We start from the raw sequence: 22,335 nt of genomic DNA on the forward strand, positions 1-22,335 counted from the left end.
AGTGTGAGCAGGAGAGGGACAGAAAGAGAATCCTAAGCAGGCTCTGCACTGTCAGCACAGGGTCCGATGAGGGGCTTGACCTCACAACCAGTGAGGTCATGACCTGAGCCAAAATCAAGGGTTGGTCACTCAGCCGACTAAGCCAGCCAGATGCCCCCAGCTCTGGGATATTTTTGTGAAGTCTTTCTTTGGTGATGTCTTTCCTCCATCTCCCTATTTTCTGTGTCTTCACTTTCTGGAACTAATTATTCAGATAGCTGAACTCTTGGAATGATTTTCTAATATTTTTTTTCCCTCTCTTATTTTTCTTTAGTGTTTGTGTATTTGGGTCTACTTTCTGAATATCATCTTCCGACCTGTATTTAGTCAGAATTTTGTGTAGGAGACAGAGGCAGAAACCACTCTAAATATTTTAAGCAGAAAGGAATTTAATATCGGAAATTAGGTGCTTGTAGACTCATTGAGAGATCTGGCATTTCCAACTTGGGGAGGGCAGGGATGGGGTGACAGGGAGGGAAGGGACAACTCTTGTTTCAAAGTCATCACAGCTGTGATTGAGAGGTCAGGGTTGTTACAGCTACTCCTGCTGCCACCGTAACTTCCTGACCATGTGAAGCTGGGGACTGGGCACTGGATGGTAGAGGCTGGCCATTGACATTTGTTTCAAAAGTAGAGTTCAAGGATCAGAGAGCTGTTGTCTGGCTTGAATAAGAAATTGAAACTGTGGGGTAGTCTACGACATGTCAACTCACATGAGGTCTTTGATATCCATCCACCCGTTTTGGCTCTTGTTTTAATGGAACCAAGGCTGAATTCCGGACTTAGATCTATAGGTGTAATCAGAAACAGAGCTCCCATGGCTCTCACTAAGAGCCACATAAGAGTTGACTGTGCCAGGAGACTAGAGTTCTGAATTGAATTTTGGTCATATAATCACCTTTGCTCTCATATAAATAAGGTCACTGGAAAGGCAGGCATCATTAACCTAAAAAAAAAAGATTATGAGTCTATTTCAATTTCATGATAACGGAACCAGAAATAAGTTTCACAGCATGTGTAGGTTTTGCAGATTTCTACCTGCAAGTTCACAGAGCCATCCGCCTGCAGTCTGTTTCTTCACAGTGCCAGCTGGGCAACAAGAACCATTAATTTGTTGGGTGTTTGTGTGTGTATTTTAAGAATGATATTTTTTTTTAGCCCTGAATTTTAAGAAAACACCTGCTGTATTCATTTTCAATCATGTATTTTTATTACGTGGTGATGCATGGATATGCTTCCATTGTAAGAAAATTAAAATATTAAAGATTAAAAGTGAAAGTCCCCTGTGATCACCACCCCCCAGTGCCATTTCGCCTCCCCAGAAAGTAACCAAGTAGCAATTATATAGCAGCTTGCATTAGTCACGGTAGGTCAGGTTATGCTGCAGTAATAAACATCCTCAAAATCTTAGTGCGTTACAACAACAAAGGTTTATTTCTCGATCCTTACATGTTTGTCATGGGTTGGCTTCAGCCGTTTTCTCTGGCCATAAGTGAAGAAGCAGCCAGGATGTGCCTATCTCATGGCAGAGGGAGAAGAAAGAATGGTAGAAGCTTTTAAAGCTTCTGCTTGGAAGTATCCTGTCATGTTCACTCACATTTCCATGGTCAAAGCAAATCCTATGGCCAAACCTGACTTCAGTAGGGTGGGGATGTGTAGTCCTGCTACAGGGCGGGGCAGTGACAATTTTCCTGTAGTTTTATAGGGTTCATAAAACTATACGAATAGGTATCATTTTAATATAATTTATTATAGTACTGAGGCTTACTTTCTGCGTGCAAAAATATGTCTTAGAAGTCTTCCTGTGTTAGGCAAATAGATCCATCTCCTTTTTAAACAGCTGTATGATATGTCATAATATGGATGTACTATAGTTATTTAGCAGCTTCCTCGTTTGAAAATGTTTAAATTGTCTCTAATTTTTTATATATGTGCAAGTTTTTGTCTAGAGCGGGTACAGAGAAGTGGATGTTCTATGCCAGTTTTCTCTCTGTATCCTAATATGGCACACTCATAGGAGAATTCCAAAGAGAGTTTAATAAAGAAGGACTGTTTACAAAGAACAGCACAGTACCCCCCGGGGCTGGTAACAATTGGGCTATCACCACTCCTGGGCCAGCAGGAGCAAAGTGAGAGAGCGGGGAGGAGAACAGGGAGGAGAGTCATGTGAAGGGATGGGTGAAGCCAGCCCATTATGGACCCACAAAGAGGGAGTGAAGGGAATAAATGCCTCAAATCACTCTTTTCCCTCTGATCTTCTACTGGGCTGACCTGAACCAGATGACAGAGGGCCAGGTAATCTGTTGTTGTAGACAATGCACGCCTGTCCCCTAGGACACAGAAGAGGAAGAGAGGACAGGGAGCCAATCTGGAGGACCAAATAGAAGATACCCACACCATTCTCCTACCCACAGTACAGGAATGACTTAATTGTTTGTCAGTATCATAAGCAAAAAATAGTACTTAAAAGTGCATTTTGGGGGCACCTGTCTGGCTCAGTTGGTAGAGCATGTGACTCGTGATCTCAGAGTTGTGAGTTTAAGTCCCACGTTGGATGCAGATTAATTTTTTTAAAGTGCATTTTTTAATATATTTTTTTTATTTTAAAAAGTGGTGCAGCCACCTGGAAAACATTATGGAGATTCCTCAAAAAGTTAAAAATAGAACTGCCCTCGACCCAATAATTGTGCTACTAGGTATTTGTCCAAGGGATACAGATGTGCTGTTTCGAAGGGACACATGCACCCCAATGTTTATAGCAGCACTATCAACAATAGCCAAAGTATAGAAAGAGCCCAAATGTCCATAGTTGGATGAATAGATAAAGAAGATGTGGTGTGTATACACACACACACACACACACACACACACACACACACACACAATGGAGTACTACTCAGCAATCAAAAAGAATGAAATCTTGCCATTTGCAACTATGTGGGTGGAACTAGAGGGTATTATGCTAAGCAAAATTAGTCAGAGAAAGACAAATATCATGTGACTTCACTCATATGAGGACTTTAATATACAAAACAGGTGAACATAAGGGAAGCAAAAAGAATATAAAAACAGGGAGGGGGACAAAACAGAAGAGACTCATAAATATGGAGAACAAACAGAGGGTTACTGGAGGGGTTGTGGGAGGGGGTATGGGCTAAAGGGGTAAGGGGCACTAAGGAATCTACTCCTGAAATCATTGTTGCACTATATCCTAACTAACTTGGATGTAAATTTTAAAAATAAATGGAATTAAAAAATAGGATAAAAAAATAAAAAGTGCATTTTTTTAATGTTTACTTATTTTTGAGATAGAAGGATACAGTGAGAGGGGGAGGAGCAGAGAGAGAGGGAGACACAGAATCTGAAGCAGGCTCCAGGCTCTGAGCTGTCAGCACAGAGCCCAATGCAGGGCTCAAACTCACGAACAGTGAGATCATGACCTGAGCCAGAGTCGGACCCTTCACTGATTGAGCCACCAGGCCCCCCGATTTTAAAAAGTGCATTTTTAATTTGCATTGCCCTAATTATTAGCAAGGACTCGTGCTGATAATTCAGGGACACAGATGATCTCTTCTTCCCTGGACTCTGTGACGGGTACATGTAAAGCCAGAGACTGCTTCAGCCATTGTGTAATCGTTTCTGGGCCAGTGGAGAGGAAAAGCCGAGAAATGGATGTGGTGGCATCTTTTGAGTCCTGGATCAAGCCTTACCTGAGGCTACACATGAGTATTTGGTAACATGAGCCTTTTGCTTCAGACAGTTTTGTTGTTGGTGTGATGTGTGTGTATGTGTTGGTCACTCATAACTGAAAGACCTCCAACTGATGTATTCTTTGTATATTGTACCATGCTTTGTATGTGTTTTGTGCATATAAATTTAGGGCTGAATGAGACCTTAGATATCATTTCATTCAGATTCTTTCATTTTCATTTATAACTTCAAAAGCTTACAAACACAAAATCCTAAGACAGTAATGTGACAAATCTCGTCAGTTTTGCTTCTAATTTTCTTTTATTTATTTATTTATTTTCAAAAAATTTTTAAATATTATTTATTTTTGAGAGACAGAGAGAGACAGAGCATGAGCAAGGGAGGGGCAGAGAGAAAGGGAGACACAGAATCTGGAAGCAGGCTCCAGGCTCCGAGCCATCAGCACCGAGCCCGACGCGGGCTCAAACTCACGAATCACGAGATCATGACCTAGGCTGAAGTCGGACGCTTAACCGACCGAGCCACCCAGGCGCCCCGTATTTATTTATTTTTTTAATGTTTATTTTTGAAAGGAGGGGAGGGGCAGAGAGAGAGGGAGACAGAGATTCCAAAGCAGGCTCCTCGTTATTAGCACAAAGCCCAACTTGGGGCTCGAACTCAAACTCATGACCTGAGCCGAAGTTGGACTTTCAATCGACTGAGCCACCCAGGCACCCTGCTTCTAATTTTATAGTAAAGAAATGGAACATTGCTTTGTTTTGTTTTGTTTTTAAGATTTTTTTCATGTTTATTTTGAGAGAGGGAGAGAGAAAGTGGGGGAGGGGCAAAGAGAGAGAGAGGGAGAGAGAGAATCCCAAGCAGGCTCCACACTGTCAGCATGGAGCCCGATGTGGGACTCAAACTCTTGAAACTGTGAGACCGTGAACTGAGCCGAAATCAAGAGTCAGATGCTGAATAGACTAAGCTACACAGGCACCCAAGATATGGAACATTGCACATAAAGTTGAAATTCCTTTCGTATCCTTCCCCATTTTATTTCCCTGGGGGACGCACTGTCAGGAATTGGTCACATATCTTTTCCTACCATGTTTTAATAGTTTTATCACATATGTATATACCCAGGAACAATATGTAGAATTGCTTTGTGGGTTTAAACTTTCTTCTATCAATGCCATCTTGTCATATGTATCACTGTGTGCTTTGCTTTTACCACTCAGCATTAGGGGTTCAAGACCTGAACAAAGATATGGTTCATTTTCACTGTTGTGATAGTATTCCATTGCCTGAATATATCACAACGTACTTACCTAACTTATCTCTATAACACACGTTGAGATTATGGGCTGTTTCCTCAATGCTGCGGCAAACATACTAGAGCATCTCCTGGGACACACTTGTGAGAGTGTCTCCAGGGTATATATTTAGAAGTCGAGCTGCTGCATCACAAGATAGGCACGTCTTTCAGCTTTACCACAAATGATTAATTTTTGATGGTACCAAGTTACAGTTCCCCCAGCATTGTATGAAAATCCCTGTTTTCCCATATCTACATTAGCACCTGGAATTATTAGGCTTTTTGATTTTGCCAGTCTGATTGGCGTGAAATTGTATCTACTTGTCTTAATTTGCATTTCTCTTTTACTAGTGAAGGTAAGCATCTTTTCCTATGTTTATTGATGATTCTGCTTCCTATTCCAAACTCCTCGGTTTCCCAGTGGAAAGAAAATGGCAGATCACACAGTTCATCAGCAACAGTGCTGGTTTAGAACTTGGGTGTTCCAACTCCAGTCTGCTCTTTTCTTCCAGCATGTTGAACCACTTCCAGATATTTTTAATTTTTTTTTTTTACATGTATTTACTTTTGCAAGACAGGCAGAGCACAAGCTGGGGAGGGGCAAAGAGAGAATGAGACACAGAACCCGAAGCAGGCTCTGGGCTCTAAGCTGTTAGCACAGAGCCCCATGCAGGGCTCAAACTCACAGACCACGAGATCACGACCTGAGCCAAAGTCGGACGCTTAACTGACTGAGCCACCCAGGTGCCCCCAGATATACATTTTTAGAGTGCTATTGTTTCTACTAACAGTTACAACAGAGAAAAGATCTTTTTCCTTCTAATTAAATGTTGGGACTATGAATTGTCAATAGTTGGATGCTGTATCAGTTAGGGTTAGGTTTGTCTGAATAAAAGAGATGCCAGGCTCAGGTCACGATCTTGCAATTCATGAGTTCGAGCCCTGCGTCAGACTCTGTGCTGACAGCTCAGCCTGGAGCCTGCTTCGGATTCTGTGTCTCCCTTTCTCTCTGCCCCTCCCCCACTCAAGCTTTGTCTCTCTCTCTCTCTCAAAAATAAACATTAAAAAAAAAGTTGGAGACAAGAAGTTTGGCATTGATTTGAGCCATGAAGTCTTCTAGGACTTAGGCACCTTTAATCTTGTTGCTTCATTGCACATAGCTGCTATTTCCAAGCTCACCTCATGTTCCAAAATAGCTGCTCCAACTCCTGACATTATGTCTGCATCCAAGCCAAAAGGAAAAGAGTCAGAGACCCCAGGGGGATGGTGGAGGTATTGGGTGCAACACAGCTGTCTCTTGATAAAGGTTCTAGAATCTGCAATGTGATTATCTGATCTATATCTATTGGGCAAAAGTCAGCTACATGGCCCTACTTGGCTCTAAGGGAAGCTGGGAAGATTAGCATTCATTTGGGGGACCATGTACCTAGGTACAAGGGAGATGATCTCTAAATACTACTCAGATCCCAGGAATTATAAAATCATCTTTTTGTGGTAGGTGAGTTGGTCCTGCTAATCTGGGAGCAATGTCCCTATCCTGTGACCTCTGTGACCCCTGGCTCTTCCCTCAGGAAAACTCTGCCTTGTCCAATATCCTCATGGCCATATCTAGTAGACATTAGTGTCACCTTTGGAGGACCTACACAGATTTTGGATAGAACTTCTCATTGCTTTGTAGAAGAAAGAGAGACATTTATTAGGGGACATTTAATGGTCTCTGCCACAGATGCTAAGAAAAATGTGTGGCCCAATTTGTTCCATGTTTAAGTACCTGAGTCTCATCCTACATGGAGATTAAGTCTAAAGACAGTTCTTTTTTTTTTTTTAATTAAAAAAATATTTATTTATTTTTGAGAGACAGAGAAACAGAGCACACGTGGGGAGGGGCAGGGAGAGAAGGAGACAGAATCCAAAGCAAGCTCCAGGCTCTGAGCTGTCAGCGCAGAGCCCGATGTGGGGCTCAAACTCACAGACTGTGAGATCATGACCTGAGCTGAAGTCGGACGCTTAACCGACTGAGCCACCCAGGCGCCCCTAAAGACAGTTCTTGAAGAAAGATCATGTACAGTTGAAATTATTCTTGAGATATCCATGTGTGTTATCCTCTACAACTCTGTGAACATGTATCAAACGAGCCATCTCCAATCTCAGTAGTATAAAACAACCATCATTTATTTTCATGTATACTTCTGTAGGTTGACTGATCTAGGTTGGGCTCAGTGGGGCTTGCCTGGGCGTGGCTCCAAGCTGTAGACTAGGTCAAGATCTGCTCTAGGCGTCTCTCATCTTTAGATTAGCAGCCTAGCCAGGCCATGTCCTCTGGGATTGCAGAAGCACAAGAGGGCAAGATTAACCATGCAAGGTCAACATTGCAAGCCTCTGCTTGTGTCAAAACTGCTAACATCCCACTGGGAAAAGCGAATCACATACGTGGTCAAGTCTATTGTCAGTGGGTGGGGGAAACCATGCACTGCTCTCCACCAAGCTAAAGAAGTAGAATGAACAAGCCCACCAGTCTCCAACATAAAAAACCCACTCTTCTATGGAGGTGGCATGGGGGAAAGACTGAAATGTTTTTATACAATTTGATTTACCACAAAGTGATTTTTTTGTAAAAAATCAGTTACATTTATGCATTAGTCAGTTTGTGGCACCCAGTCCTTCTGTTTCTTATTTGAGGATGTCAAGAAATCCATCACCAACCACTTCACTTGTCCAGCTAGTTGAACATTGCATTTTACTTATTTATTAATGGTTTGGAACCCATGAAATAATCTATATAGTATTTCCGTATGAATTGGTCAAAGTACATTGGTTATTGCAGCTGGATGGCAGGCATGGCCTGAGTCACAGGTGCATTGAGCGATTGGTGGGCAGAACCACTTTCACGCTTTAAATCCCCCTCCCGCTATCTATGACACTGACGTTGTCTGCCTACCAGCTGTTCCCCTTATTTGAGCAGTGATGCAGGTAAGATAGGTGCCCGGGCTCTGTAGTGGACACTGTGGCATGCTGCCCAGATCCTCCGCTCTAATACTGAGGCACTTATTCCCCCATCTGCTGGGAGCATTGGCCGCTGACAGTACTCAACCGAGTCCCTCCCTCTTGGGGACTTGCCCTTGGCTGAAGAGCGCAACCCAGCCCGAGTACTGCATCCAATGACTGTATGAAGTGGGAGCCCCAAGGTCCAGCCTCCCTGCCATCCCGCCTCTATACTCCTCCCCACTCCCCGCAGGGTGGGCGTCAGCTGAGACCTCTGATGAGGCTGCATTGCAGTTTGACTTTTCCCTTCCACCTGTCACCTTGAGAGCACGCTGCAGGAAACTTTCTGCATGCACGTCTCCCCGTTGGGGTCTTAATTCCTGAGGAACCAAACCCACAAGGCTCCTAAGTCACACAGAGCTGGGTTCGAGTGTTAATCTCAAATACCCACTAGCTATGTGGCTTTAGACTTCGTGAATCTGCTGTAAACCTGAAAGTCTCAGGTTTTTCATCTCTAAAGATGCAATAATAATAGTATCTGCCTCTTCTAATGATAGTAGAGGATGAAGAGAAATAATGCATGGAAAGCAGTGTGAAGCCCTTAGCATGCTACCTGGCCCATACTAGGTTTTGCCGAAATGCATTCTTCCCTTTTTACTCAGCCCTTTGCGGGCGTTTCCAGAAGCCGGCGTCCCCATACCTGAGTAAAGCGGAAACGGACCTGTTGTGCTATCTTGTCTCCAGCAGATGGCGCCAGCGGATAAGGCTGCAGTCTCGTCCAGCTTGGTTACAAGGTCCACCATTGACAGATTATATACATCAGTTTTCCATGCATTATCTCATTTGATTCTCCTTCATCAACCATTTACCAAGTGCTGACTGTTCTATCATTTATTCTTTCATCTCTTTGTCTTAAATGCTTCCTGAGCACTTACTCCAGCCAAAGAGCGGCTTTAAATCTCTTCTAAAACATCATGGTGACTAAGAAGCAAACAAGACAGAGAGGGAGAGAGAGAGAGAGAGAGAGGGTGGGACAGAGAGAGGCAGGAAGGAAGGAAGAAAAATACGATTCTGGATTTGGAAATGAAAAGTTTTAGGCACTACTATTGGGCTTGTGCCAACTCGTTTGGAAAGGAGGCAGCTTTAATAAAGTGGAAGAAGTACATAATATGACTGAACAGAATCAGGAGGCAGTGGTCCCTCTGCAGGAGCAGCTGAGGTGCTTCTAGAGGCCGTCTGCAGGCCTTCCCCAAGGCTATCGATCTGAGGGCAGAACAACTGGTCCCTGGGCTGGTTAAAACTGCCGTGTAGGGGCGCCTGGGTGGCTCAGTCGGTTGAGCGTCCGACTTCAGCCAGGTCACGATCTCGCGGTCCGTGAGTTCAAGCCCCGCGTCAGGCTCTGGGCTGATGGCTCAGATCCTGGAGCCTGCTTCCGGTTCTGTGTCTCCTTCTCTCTCTGCCCCTCCCCCTTCATGCTCTGTCTCTCTCCGTCTCAAAATAAATAAAAGTTAAAAAAATTAAAAAAAAAAAAAAACAAAAAACTGCCGTGTAGGAGAAAGAAGAAAGAATCCATAAAGGAGGTGTCAGAGTGCTTGGGAGGAGACAGCTAGCTGGCCTGGAGTCAGGAGCCCCAGACCGGAGTCATTTCGCAGGTCTTCTGGTCATGCTAGGAGGCACGCCTGGAAGCCACCAGCCCAGGACCCGGGAGAAGTCCAATTCTGTGGTTGGGACAGAGGCTGCCCACCTCAAGCCTTCTTGTACCTGCTCCAGAACCGTGAGTGAATGAATGTGCTTTCCTGAAGGTCACCACACAGGGTTGTTGTTCGAGGAAATGTATATACAGTGCCTGGTACGTGGGAAGCTCTCAATAAATGATAACTATTTATTACTGATAAAAATACTACCACTACCGATCAATGGTTCTTACGATCTTCTCTGATGTAATTGCTAAGAGCAAGGTTTTATGAGAAATACCCAATGAATCTACAGAGAAGTTTTAATTATTTGGGGATTCCGAGAGGATCCAGGACTCTGAAGGTAAAGAGAGAGAACACCAAGTTAGGGAAAGGGACACACAGATGGACTCAGTAAAATTTGTTGAATGGGTGGCTCAGGGGGATTCTCTTCTAACAGCAAGAGTTGCATTCATGGTTCCAATAAGCATTTATGGAGACCTACTCTGAGCCAGGCACTGTGCTTGCTGTTGGAGCGACAGAGATGAACAAACATCTTGTTTGTTTTCTTTTTTTTTTATTTAAAAAAAATATTTATTTTTGAGAGGGAGAAAGCGGGAGAGCAACAGAGAGAGAAGGAGACACAGGATCCGAAGCAGGCTCTAGGCTCCCGAGCCATCAGCGCAGAGCCCGATGCGGGGTTCGAACTCACAATCAGTGAGCTCATGACCTGAGCTGAAGTCGGACGCTCAACCGACTGAGCCACCCAGGCACCCCCCCCACACACACGCCATCTTGTTTGTTTTCAAGGAGCTCCTGGTACAAGGGTGGAAAGCCAAGGTACCTACAGGGTCTAGTCTGGTGACATAAATGAGGGAAGTGGACCAGGTGTGAATAAGGAACATGGGTAAGAGAAATATTTTATTTTCTTCTTCCGCTGTAAAAAAAAAACAAAAACAAAAACAAAAAAACCCACAATATTGCAAGAGTTATGACAAATGGCTCTGAGATGAGGCTTAAATGCAGAGACTATAGAGCATGGTGGGGACTGTGGAGAAATAAACAGTGCTCTATCCGAAGGGGGCCACTACCACAAGGGTGGAGAACTGCATCCGTCTTACTGGATTTCCAGTTTGTTCAAGAGAAGCCAGAAACTGAAAAAAAAATTTTTTTGCGCAATCTCTTTTTAATTTTTGGCAATGAATGCAAAAAAATTTTTTAAAAACACCATGTGGGCCCAAAAAAGTACAGGCCAAGCAAGTAAAACATAATTCTCTCTGAATGCCAGATCTGAGTCTGAGGGTCCAGTGTGTGATCTCCAGTCCAATTGGAAAGACAGATGGGAGTTTGGGCGATTTTGACACAGCTTGGTAAGTGTTAAGATGCCAAGATGTGATGTGATGGGTACACAGAAGAAGAGCTGGCAGGGTGGTCTTTGAGGAGGAGAGGACGCCTGACCTGAGTCCTAGAGGAAGGGCCCAACTAGCCAGGGAACTGGGGTTGGGCGAGCCAGTCAGAGGGAATGGCATAGGGGAGTGCAGCGGTCAGGAGCCCAGCAGAGCGGCAAAGCTCAGGGCTCAGGTGTCACATGTGGGTAGGGAGCAGGAAGAGATAATCGGGAGGTGGGCAGGACTAGATGGGAGAGTGGCTTTGACCGCATCGTCTGTATTTAATGATTTCTTAATTTTCCCTCATTGTAATTTCTGCTGTTTTTAATAGAAAACCAGGAGTTGTGTCTGTGCCCCCAAAAGAGCCATTGCCTGTGATAAGAAGCTTTTTCAGCTCTCAAAGTTGACACCCCCCCCCCTTTCTCCTTTCCCCACTTTGGCTCATCCTTGTCTGTATCTCACTCTGACCCCTCCAGTATTAAAGAAAATAAATACTTTTGACCTTTGTCAGAACACCTTGGACTTGCCAGCACAAAAAGAAACAATTTGCACCGGAGGAAATGATCCCTTTCCTCCCAAAGGGTTCTTTCTCTATGTCCAGAGCCAAATGCAGTTCTGATTCAGAGACCACAGGGGTGGCCAGCAGGTCCTGGGGTTGGAAGACAGGAGGCCGTTCTAGTCCTGGTCCTGGGGACTGACTCCTCGTGTAGCTGCAGATAAGACCAGGCCACCTGTGCCCAACCTGCAGAAGCAGTGGTTTGGATGGTCTCCCAGAACCTTCTCCATCAAGGCTCAGGGCTCAAATCTCTTGCACACAGAGTCAATCTGGACCTGATGTCCGTGATGTGTCGCCATGTAACCAGCATGTGCTACGTGTCAGGCACTACGCCCGCCTCTTGCCATACGTGATTTCATGTAGTCCTCATAAAATCTTACCCCACTTTATAGAAAAGGGACCTGAAGTTTAGGAGAGTTGCCCAATGGTGAACTGGGATGTACGACCTCCAAAACTATGTTATTTGAAACAAAATGTAGTTCATTCTGATGGTGAGTTCTATGTGTCAACCTGGCTGGGCTAAGGGATGCCCAGAGAGCTGGTAAATGTTATTTTTGGGTATGTCTGCTAGGGTATATTTGGAAATGATTAGCATCTGAATCAGTAGACTGAGTAAAGATCACCAATGTTGGGAGGGAGGGGCAGGGATCGCTCAATCTGTTGATGGCGAATTTGCTCTTTCTGCCTGAGCTGGGACATCCATGTTCTCCTGCCCTTGGACACTGGCACTTCTGGTTCTCAGGTCTTTACACTCAGACCGTCTGCTCCCTGGGTTCTCGGGCCTTTGGACTGGACTGGAATGTTCCAGCACTGGCTTTCCTGGTTCTCCAGCCTACAGACATGAGATGGTGTGTGAGCCAATTCCTGCGATAAATCTCTCTCTGTCTCGTATACACACATGTACATATACACATATCCATATCTATCTGTAAACATCTATCACCCATTGGTTCAGTTTCTCTGGAGAGCCCTGCTAATACATTCATATACATGGTAACATACCAAACAGCACAGGAGAGTTTCCCATGAAAAGCAAACTCTCATGCCCATTGCCCAACTCTGTTGGGGCAATCTCTTTTAATCACTTTGATTTTCAGGTGATTATGTCCCTAAATATAAACAATAGCTAGACAATATTTATTGTCTGTAAAGTTTACTTATACTCTGTGCTTTCTCCAACTGTTGATTATTTATATATTTATTGGTATTTCTCATTTCTCCTCATAAATTCAATAAACAGCACCCCTATTTTCTTATTCTATCACATGGACAATCCCTTTTGACAACTCACTTTCTCTCTCTCTCTCTCTCTTTGATTCAGATTCAAGTTAACATACAGTGTAGTATTGGTTTCAGGGGTAGAATTCAGTGATTCATCACTTACATACAACACCCAGTGTTCATCCCAGCAGGTGCCCTCCTTAATGCCCATCACCCATTTAGTCTGTCCCCCCACCCACCACCCTTCCAGCAATCCTAAGTTTGTTCTCTATATTTAAGAGTCTCTTAGGGGTGGCTCAGTGGCTCAGTCGGTTAAGCGTCTGACTCGTGGTTTCAGTTCAGGGCATGATCCCATGATTTCTTGGATTCAAACCCTGCATCAGGCTCCACACTGACAGTGCAGAGCCTATTTGGGATTCTCTCTTTCTCTCTCTCTCTCTCTCTCCCTCTCTCTCTCTCTCTCTCTCCCTCTCTCTCCCTCTGCCCCTCCTCTACTCGTGCTCTGTCTCTCTCAAAATAAATAAATAAAATAAAGTCTCTTGTGGCACCTGGGTGGCTCAGTCAGTTGAGCCTCCAACTTTGGCTCGGGTCATGATCTCGCGGTTTGTGGGTTCGAGTCCCACGTTGGGCTCTGTGCTGACAGCTCAGAGCCTGGAGCCTGCTTCGAATTCTGTGTCTTCCTCTCTCTCTGTTATTTCCCTGCTCACACACACTCTCTCTGTCTCTGTCTCTCTCTCTCTCAAAAATAAATAAACATTAAATTTTTTTTTTAAGTCTCATGGTTTGCCTCCCTCTCTGTTCTTATCTTATTTTTCCTTCTCTTCCCCTATGTTCATAAGTTTTGTTTCTTAAATTCCGCATACAAGTGAAATAATATATTTGTCTTTCTCTGATTGACTTATTGTGCTTAGCATAATACATTCTAGTTCCATCCACATTGTTGCAAATGACAAGATTTCATTCTTTTTGATTGCTGAGTATTATTCCCGTGTGTGTGTGTGTGTGTGTGTGTGTGTGTGTGTATACATATATATACCACATCTTCTTTATCCATTCATCCGTCGAGGGACATTTGGGCTCTTTCCATACTTTGGCTATTGTTTTTAGTGCCCCCATAAACACTGGGGTGCATGTGCCCCTTCGAATCAGCGTTTTTGTATCCTTTGGATAAATACCTAGTAGTGCAATTGCTGGGTCATAGGGTAGTTCTATTTGTAACCCTTTGAGGAACCTCCATACTGTTTTCCAGAGTTGACATTTCACTTTCTAAGATGAAGGCATGAGCAGTATTTTTCCCGCCATCTTTCCCCCCTGCTTCTGTTTTCCATCTTTTGTCAGCCTGGCTGATTTCAAAAGTCCCCCACAGCTTTTAGTTGTGTGTAGCCATGTGACTGGTGCTGGCCAATGGGTTGTGGGAGGGAGTGACCTTTGTTAGCCTAGGCTGGAGCATTTAATGACTGTGTGAGTTTCTCACCCCATACACAGACACGCATGCTCTCCTGCCCACTGCCACACCTGCCACGTGGAAGAGTGTCCGTTAGCCTGAGTCCCGGGAGAGCAGAGCACCCCCACCAGGATACAGTCAACGTGTAGTGTGAGTGAGATGAGTCTTCATTGTCCTAAGCCTCTGAGAGCTTGGCAGTTATTTGCTTTGTCAGCAGAGGCAAGCATATCCTAACTTATGCCCAAATATAACACAATATAACGTTATTATATTCTGTCCTGCAAATATAGCCATGATGCTAATGTATTCTCCATACTTTAACAAAGATTTTTTTTTTAAAAAAGACAAACTTTTTCTGTCCTCACAAGTCTGAAAATGTCTTTATTTACCCTCCTACTTGATTCCATTTGGCTGGGAATAGAATTGTAGGTTAAAAGTCTCTTTCAGAACTTTCAAATACTGCATTATGGGCATCTGGCTTTTGACTTCTTTAAAAAAAATTTTTTTTAGTGTTTTTATTTTATTTTTGAGAGAGACAGAGCATGAGCAGGGAAGGGGCAGAGAGAGAGAGAGAGAGAGACACACAGAACTCGAAGCAGGCTCCAAGCTCTGAGCTGCCAGCACAGATGCCAACGCGGGGCTTGAACTTACGAACCGTGAGATCGTGACCTGAGCCGAAGTCGGATGCTTAGTCAACTGAGCCACCCAGGCGCCCCCATAATTCCTTTGTTTTTGAAACCCTGTATAAATGGAGCAACTCATCTGTCCCCTTGTTCTGGTTCAGTTTCCTCTGCCGTAAATCGGGAGTGATGACACAAGTGAAAGAGCGTGCTAGATTACAGGCACCTAGGACATGTTTGTTAAGTCTGCACGGCCCGTTGTGGCCCAAATCACTCTCACGTATTTATCTTACCTCTGGTAGGATAGGGCACAAAAATAAGTAATATAGTCAATTAAGCGGACAACTCATGGTCATGGGATCTGGTGTCAGGCAGACTGGGAGGTGAAAAGCCGGACATTTTTTCCGGACACCGTATTTGACAACGAATGAGAATTCCTGTCGTTACACGTCCTCACCAACATCTGGTGTTGTCAATATTCTGGAGTTTGGCCCTTCTCAGGATTAAGTGGTGGTGTCTCATTGCATTTATTTTGCATTTCCCTAGTGATGTATGATGTGGACCATATTTTCACATGCTTATTTGCCATGTATATATCATCTTTATCTTTTTAAGAGAGAGAGAGAGTGCAAGCAGAAGAGAGAGGCAGAGAGAGAGAATCTCAAGCAGGTCCCGTGCTCAGCACAGAGCCCGACACAAGGCTCGATCCCACAACCCTGGCTGGGATCATGACCTGAGCCAAAATCAAGAGCCAGATGCTCAGCTGAATCACCCAGACGCCCCCTATATATCATCTTTGGTGAGGTGTCTGGTAGGGTCTTTGGTTTCTTTCTTAATCGGATTGGTTTTCTTATTGCTCAGTTTTAAGAGTTCTTTGCATATCTTGGCTCCTGGTCTTTATCAAGTATGTCTTTTGCAAATATTTTCTCCTAACCTGTTACTTGCCTTCTCACGCTCTTCGCGTTGTCTTTTGCAGAGCAGAAGTTTTAAATTTTAGTGACGTCCAGCTAATCAATGATTTACGTCATGAATTGTGCCATTGGTGTTCTATCTAAAAGGCATCATCCCTCTCTCTCTCAAAAGAAAGAAATAAACATTAAAAAATAATGCCTGGGTGGCTTAGTGTGATTAAGCATCTGACTTTTTATTTCGGATCAGGTCATAATCTCGTGGTTGGTGGGATTGAGCCCTGTGTCAGGCTCTGAACTGACAGCTCAGAGCCTGCTTGGGATTCTTTCTCTCTCTCTCTCTCTCTTTCTGCTCCTCCCCCTCTTATGCACAGACTCTCTCTCTCTCTCAAAATAAATAAATAAACAGTTAAAAAGCCATCACCAGGGGTGCCTGGGTGACTCAGTCAGTTGAGCAACTGATTTCGGCTCAGGTCGTGATCTGACGGTTTGTGAGTTCAAGCCCCACATCGGGCTCACGATTGTCAGAGCAAAGCCCGCTTCAGATCCTCTGTCCCCCTCTCTCTCTCTGCCCATCTCCCACACGTGCTCTCTCTCTATCAAAAATAAATAAATGTTTTTTAAAAAGCCATCACCAGACCCAAGATTTTCTCCTGTTATCTTCTAGGAGTTTGGGATACATATACTTTTAATTTAACCTGTGCCTGTTGCCCCATCCACTTGGTTTCTGACAATGCCCTTGGCACATTGTCCTCTTATGGTCTGGGAAATGTTAACATTCTGCAACCTTCTCTCCTTTATCTTGCTGGGAAGGCAATTTCAGCCCTGCATTTAAAACCTCCCAGTACTTCTGTCTACCAGATTACCTCCCGTCTCCTTACAAGTCTTCTTATCAAATTCAATTGAGACTTCCACTTCTGTAACCAAGATTTGTTTGATTCTACACAGGCTTAGAAGCTGATGTCTTCTCTCCGAGGTGGAATTACATTTACCAAGCTCATGGGACTGATGTGGAAAATCGGAACGTCAGTGTATTCACTGATAACGAGAAATATAATTGCTGAGAAGACTGGAATACTCTCATCAGTGTGACCAGCACATTCTTTCCCGGAGGCAGATCTAAGTGAAAAGCCAAATTATACAAAGAAGGTGGCTTGGCGAGCATTTGATCATTGAGTTCGATTGATGAAGAGCCTAATGCAGGTCTCCATTGAATGTCAACGTCAAACATTGTACTGGACATTAGGTGGAGGATGGTGAATAAGAGAGATGGGTCTCCGTGCTCACAGGTTCTAAGGCACTGGGGGAAGACAGGCCCTGAACAGGTAATGAGACTTCTAGGTTAGAAAAACTACACCCCTTACCCTCTGCTTCCTCCCCGAACCTACGAAAATAACAGTACAGGAATTGTTCTGAAAAGGCAAAACGCAAAGACAGAGGTCTGCAAACCACGGTCCACAGGCCAAATCTAGCCCGCTGCCTGTTTCGGGACAGCCTGTCCTAAGAATAGTCCTATATTTGCAAATGGCTGGAAAAAAATCAAAACCAGAATAACATTCTGTGACACGTGAAAATGATATGAAAGTCAGATTTCAGAGTGCATAAATAAAGTTTTGTGGGAACGCGGCCATGCATTCCAATGCAGGTCCCATGTATTGTCTACGGCTGCTCTCGTGCTACCATGACATAGTTAAGTAGGTGCGAAGGAGGCCATATGGCGTGCAGAGCCAAAAATATTTACTATCCGGCCCTTTACAGGAAAAAAAAAAATCCCAACCCCTGCTCTAGAACAGCACCGTCCAATGGAACTTTCTGCAGTGACGGAAGGGGTCGTGTACCGCCATCCGATATGGTAGCTGGCCACTAGCTCCATGTGGCTACTGAGCCCTTGATAAGTGGCTGGTGCAACTAAGGACCTGAACGTTTATTTTATTTATTTTAATGAATTTAAATGTGAGTAGCTGGCAGAAGCTGCTGTGTTGGATGGCACAGCGGTCGACTATGACAAGAGGGCATCTGGGCTGGGAAACACCACGTGTCGTGGAAGATGGGACATCCGCCGGAAAGCAGGGGGATTAAGTGAAAGTTTACATATGGAAGCCTGGCATGCCCCACCCAATCTTCTTACAGGCTGCTTTCCTGACCTAGATTCCAGAATGCTGGCAGGGAGAATTACACTCTCCTAAAAAGAAGCTGGGGGAACCATCTCTGGGGAATTTGACCAGCTCGGGAGGAAGGACCTAAACATGCGTTGGGAGCTTCCTAATCGTCATACCAAATTGGCAGTGAAGAGACCCCCTGCCAATCACATAGCATTCAGTAACCTTTAGCCTAGGTCCCACCCTCCCCCATGAGCAGGCGGCCAAGGGCCCTCGTACATTCGAGGAACAATGTAAACGCGAAAGAGACCAAACAGATGGACAGATCTAAGCGAAGATCTCTGGGCGCACGTATTTTGTTAAATTTGGAGGTCTATAATGCTGGAAGAGAAAAATGGCCTTTCTTTTCACTAAGTTCAAGGCAGCATTTTCTTCGCTTACAAACATAAGCAACAAACTGTAGTAGTGTTAGCAGTTTCTGTGACTTCATCATCAATAGAAACCAGGTATTTTCCCACCATGATGGTATTGTTGGAGTCATTTCATAACATCATTTATGCTCGTCGTGACTTTGAAATGATGGTAGTCATTAGACACCCTGCTAAATCTTGTAATATAGAAGCACATATGTCACTATATGACAGATTTGTTTTTTAAATATTTTGATAAGTGTATGTTGATGTAAATGATTTCCTTTGTAATCCTGTGCATAGAAGTTGATTCATTTAAAGATAATTACGCTGAGAAAAGGTCCACAGTCTCCACCTGACTGCAGAGGGGTCCAGGGCACAAGAAGGGTTCTCTTTAGGATGGCTAGGGAATGGAGATCGTAATCGGTAAGCACTTTGTGCCAGATTTTAAACCTCAGAATTCTAAGAGTAATTATTATTATTACTTTGATAGCTTTCCTTAGTACTTAAAATATTCATTTTGTCATTGCAATGGGATATTTGGAGGGGGAGAGAATCATAGAAGGACTTAATCAGCCCCCTTGACCCGAAAGTTCAGTTTTCTTTTCTAAAAATAGTACGTGCACATCATAAATAAGCTAGAAAAGTACAAAGAGGACAACAAAAATCACCTCCAATCCCACTACCTATTTGGCGAACATTGTTCTGGGCAGCATTGTGTGCATAAACACATAACATACACGTATATCCACACAAACATATAAAGATCAGTGTATGTATAAAGATATATACGTAATTATAGGGGCACCTGGGTGGCTCAGTCCGCTGAGCGCCCGCTTTTGGTTTGGCCCAGGTCATAATCTCACGGTTTGTGGGATCCAGCCCCCAAGTCAGCTCCAAGCTGACAGCACAGAGTCTGCTCGTGATTCTCTCTCCCCCTCTTTCTGCTCCTCCCCTACGCACAATCACTTGTTCTCTAAATAAATAAATGTGAACAAAATAAAGTTAAAGACATAGACATAATTTTTGACAAAAACAGAATCAAAGTACACATTTATTATTATTTTATTTTTTACTACACATTTATTATTATCATTGTATTTTTTACCCTGCGTTTATCTTCTATAGTAATAACAAGAATTGAGGCGGGTAATTATTTTCACCAGTCAGTTAAGGAAACTGAGACTCAGATAATTAAAGCCTGGTGCATGGTCACAGGTGGTGAGAGAGAAAAATCTCTTGGTCATCCCAGAATGACTTACTGTTCAAGGACCCCATGTCTGTGAGCGGGGAAGCCTGGAGTTCAACTGGACTGAGAGAGCTTCACCCTCCCAGCTGCACTTACCCAAAAGCTTGTGACCCGAAATCTTTGTGATTTGGGGGGATTCTAGCTCGGGTGCAGGTGACCCATATGCCAAGTCCCAAAAGAGATCCGCTGAGAAGCTTCAACTGAATGATCATACTCGGAGGCAGGAATCTGGCACATCCTGGGCTCCTTTCCGTATTTCCATTCTGATTCCTTTGGGAAGCAAATAGGGGCAATTCTTCTCATTAACTCCAAATGCAGCCCTTCGTGGGCACCACGTGCTGCGGTGGACAGATGGAAAGCCATCCACACAAAGGCTGACCTCTCCATCCCGTCTGGCTCCCTGGAACTGGAGGAAGATGAGACAAAGTGGACTTCCTGAGGTCCGTCCCAGAATTTATTTAATCTGCAGGATCCCAAAGCTCGGTGGGGCTGCATCAGGATCACCTGAGGAGCCTGTTGAAAGCAGTGATGCAAGGTTCTGATTCTAGAGTAGTGGATGTCAACCTTGGCTACCCATTAGAATCACCAGGGAAGCCTTTAAAAAACAAAATGGCGGAGTAGGCATGTTATGGACTGAATGTCATCCCCAAATTCCTGTGTTGAGACCTCACCCATCTCCTATCAATGTAATGGCATTAAGAGGTGGAGCCTTCGGGAGGCCTGACCTTAGACGAGGCCGGGAGGGAGGAGCCCTTTAATGGGATTAGTGCCCTTACTGGGCTCACCCGAGAGCTGTACTTCCTGTATCTGCTCTCTGCCTTGTGAGGGTACAATAAGAAGCTGGCAGTCTGCAGCCTAGAAGGGGGGTCCTCGCCAGAACCTGGCCATGCCAGCACCCTGATCTTGGACTTCCAGCCTCCAGGAAGGTAAGAAAGAAATTCCTGTTGTTTATTATAAGCCACCCAGACTGTAATGTTTTTGTTAGAGCAATCCAAACTACTGCTCAGACAAGGCGCTCCGAGCTCCCCCAGAGAAACATTGAGAAAGCAAGCAGACACTATCAGAACTAACTTTGTCAGAACTCTGGAAAACCGTCAAGGTTTATAGCAACCAAGTGAATGCTGAACGAAGGAAAAAGCAACTTGAAAACGGCTCAGTGCAAACAGGGGTGCCATCTGAGGCAGAGTTGTGAACAGCCCGGCTGAGTGTTGAAGGAGCACCCCAGCACAGAGGCAGTCTGCAAATACTGGGTGGTGTGTGTGTGTGTGTGTGTGTGCGCGCGCGTGTGATTGATGTATAGTTGGTACATCATGTTATATTAGCTTCAGGTGTGCAACATAGTGATTCACCATCTCTAATACGTTATTCTGTGCTCACAAGTGTAGCTAGCATCTGTCACCAGACATCACTCTTAAGATACCGTTGACTCTATTCCCTATGCTGTGCCTTTCATCCCTGTGACTTATTCATCCCATGACTGGAAGCCTGTACCCTCCAGTCCCCTTCACCCGTTGTGCCCATCTCCTTCCTCTCTGGCAATGACCACTTCTGAGAGGTGTGTTTTGTTTTGTTTTTAAAGTTTATTTATTTGAGAGAGCGAGAGAGCACCAGCGGGGGAGGGGCAGAGAGAGAGAGGGAGATAGAGGATTCCAAGCCGGTTCCATGTTGTCAGCACGGAGCCCAACACGGGGCTCGAACCCATTAACTGTGAGATCATGACCCGAGCCGAAATCAAGAGTCGGACACTTAACTGACTGAGCCACCCAAGGCACCCCTTGTTTGTTTTGTTTTTAGTTCCTGGTGTTCAAGGAAATCTCTGTCAAAACTCCGTGGAGCATGAGCTAAAGGAACAGAGACATCAGTGACTTCATGTGAGTTTATGTTCATTTGCTACAGCAGCGGTAGGAAGCTAACGCAGCGCTCATTGAACGTTCGCTCTGGCCGTTGGGGAGGAACTTCAGCTCCATGTTACCTGTGGTCATTGTGTTCAGTAAATACTGATCACAATAAACATAATGAATACGAGAACTCGCCGGAAGCGGTATAGCAGGAGGTCTGTTCCTTTTCTGCTTAACTGTTGGTGTCGGAAGCATCTGAAAGTACTTTGTTCAGTTTTTTAAAAAAATCTGTAATTCTGAACCGGTTACTTTATTCCACGGTGCAGGCCTGATTCCACACTTTGGCGAAAGTGAATAATTTTTTAACAGGTAGAGGCGGCGGTGAAATGGAACACACCTCAGGTCGGAAGTCCGAAAGTTGGGCCCTGGTCTCAGCTCCACCTCTATCTGGCCGTGTGACTTAGGTCATCTTGCCTCCTCTCTTTGGGTTTTGTTTTCCCCATTCAGAAAATGAAGGAATTAGATCCATAATAACTCCCATGTGTCAAATGCCTGCAATGCACAATTTATACATGTGGTCTCATTTGAGCCACATAAAAACTGTGCAAGGTATCATCCCCATTTTATAGTTGAGAAAACGGAGAGGCCCAGAGAGGTTAAGTGACTTTCCCAAGGTCACGGAGTATCAGGCAGAGCTGTGATTTTTTTTTTTTAATTTTTTTTAACGTTTATTTTTCAGACAGAGACACAGCATGAACGGGGGAGGGGCAGAGAGAGAGGGAAACACAGAATCTGAAGCCATCAGCCCAGAGCCCGACGTGGGGCTCGAACCCGCGGACCGCGAGATCATGACCTGAGCGAAGTCGGACGCTTAACCGACTGAGCCACCCAGGTGCCCCCAGA

At 44.5% G+C, this 22,335-nt stretch overlaps 1 long non-coding RNA gene across 1 annotated transcript; it reads left to right on the forward strand.

The window, feature by feature from the left end:
* The first annotated feature begins 7,179 nt into the window (after positions 1–7,179).
* LOC125936562 (uncharacterized) lies at positions 7,180–22,130 on the forward strand. The gene is made up of 3 exons (XR_007462059.1): positions 7,180–9,347; positions 9,589–11,069; positions 16,785–22,130. It is a non-coding gene; the product is annotated as an uncharacterized LOC125936562 (long non-coding RNA).
* The last annotated feature ends 205 nt before the right edge of the window (positions 22,131–22,335 follow it).

This window comes from Panthera uncia (genome assembly GCF_023721935.1).
Source record: "Panthera uncia isolate 11264 chromosome A3 unlocalized genomic scaffold, Puncia_PCG_1.0 HiC_scaffold_11, whole genome shotgun sequence".
NCBI classification, from domain to species: domain Eukaryota; kingdom Metazoa; phylum Chordata; class Mammalia; order Carnivora; family Felidae; genus Panthera; species Panthera uncia.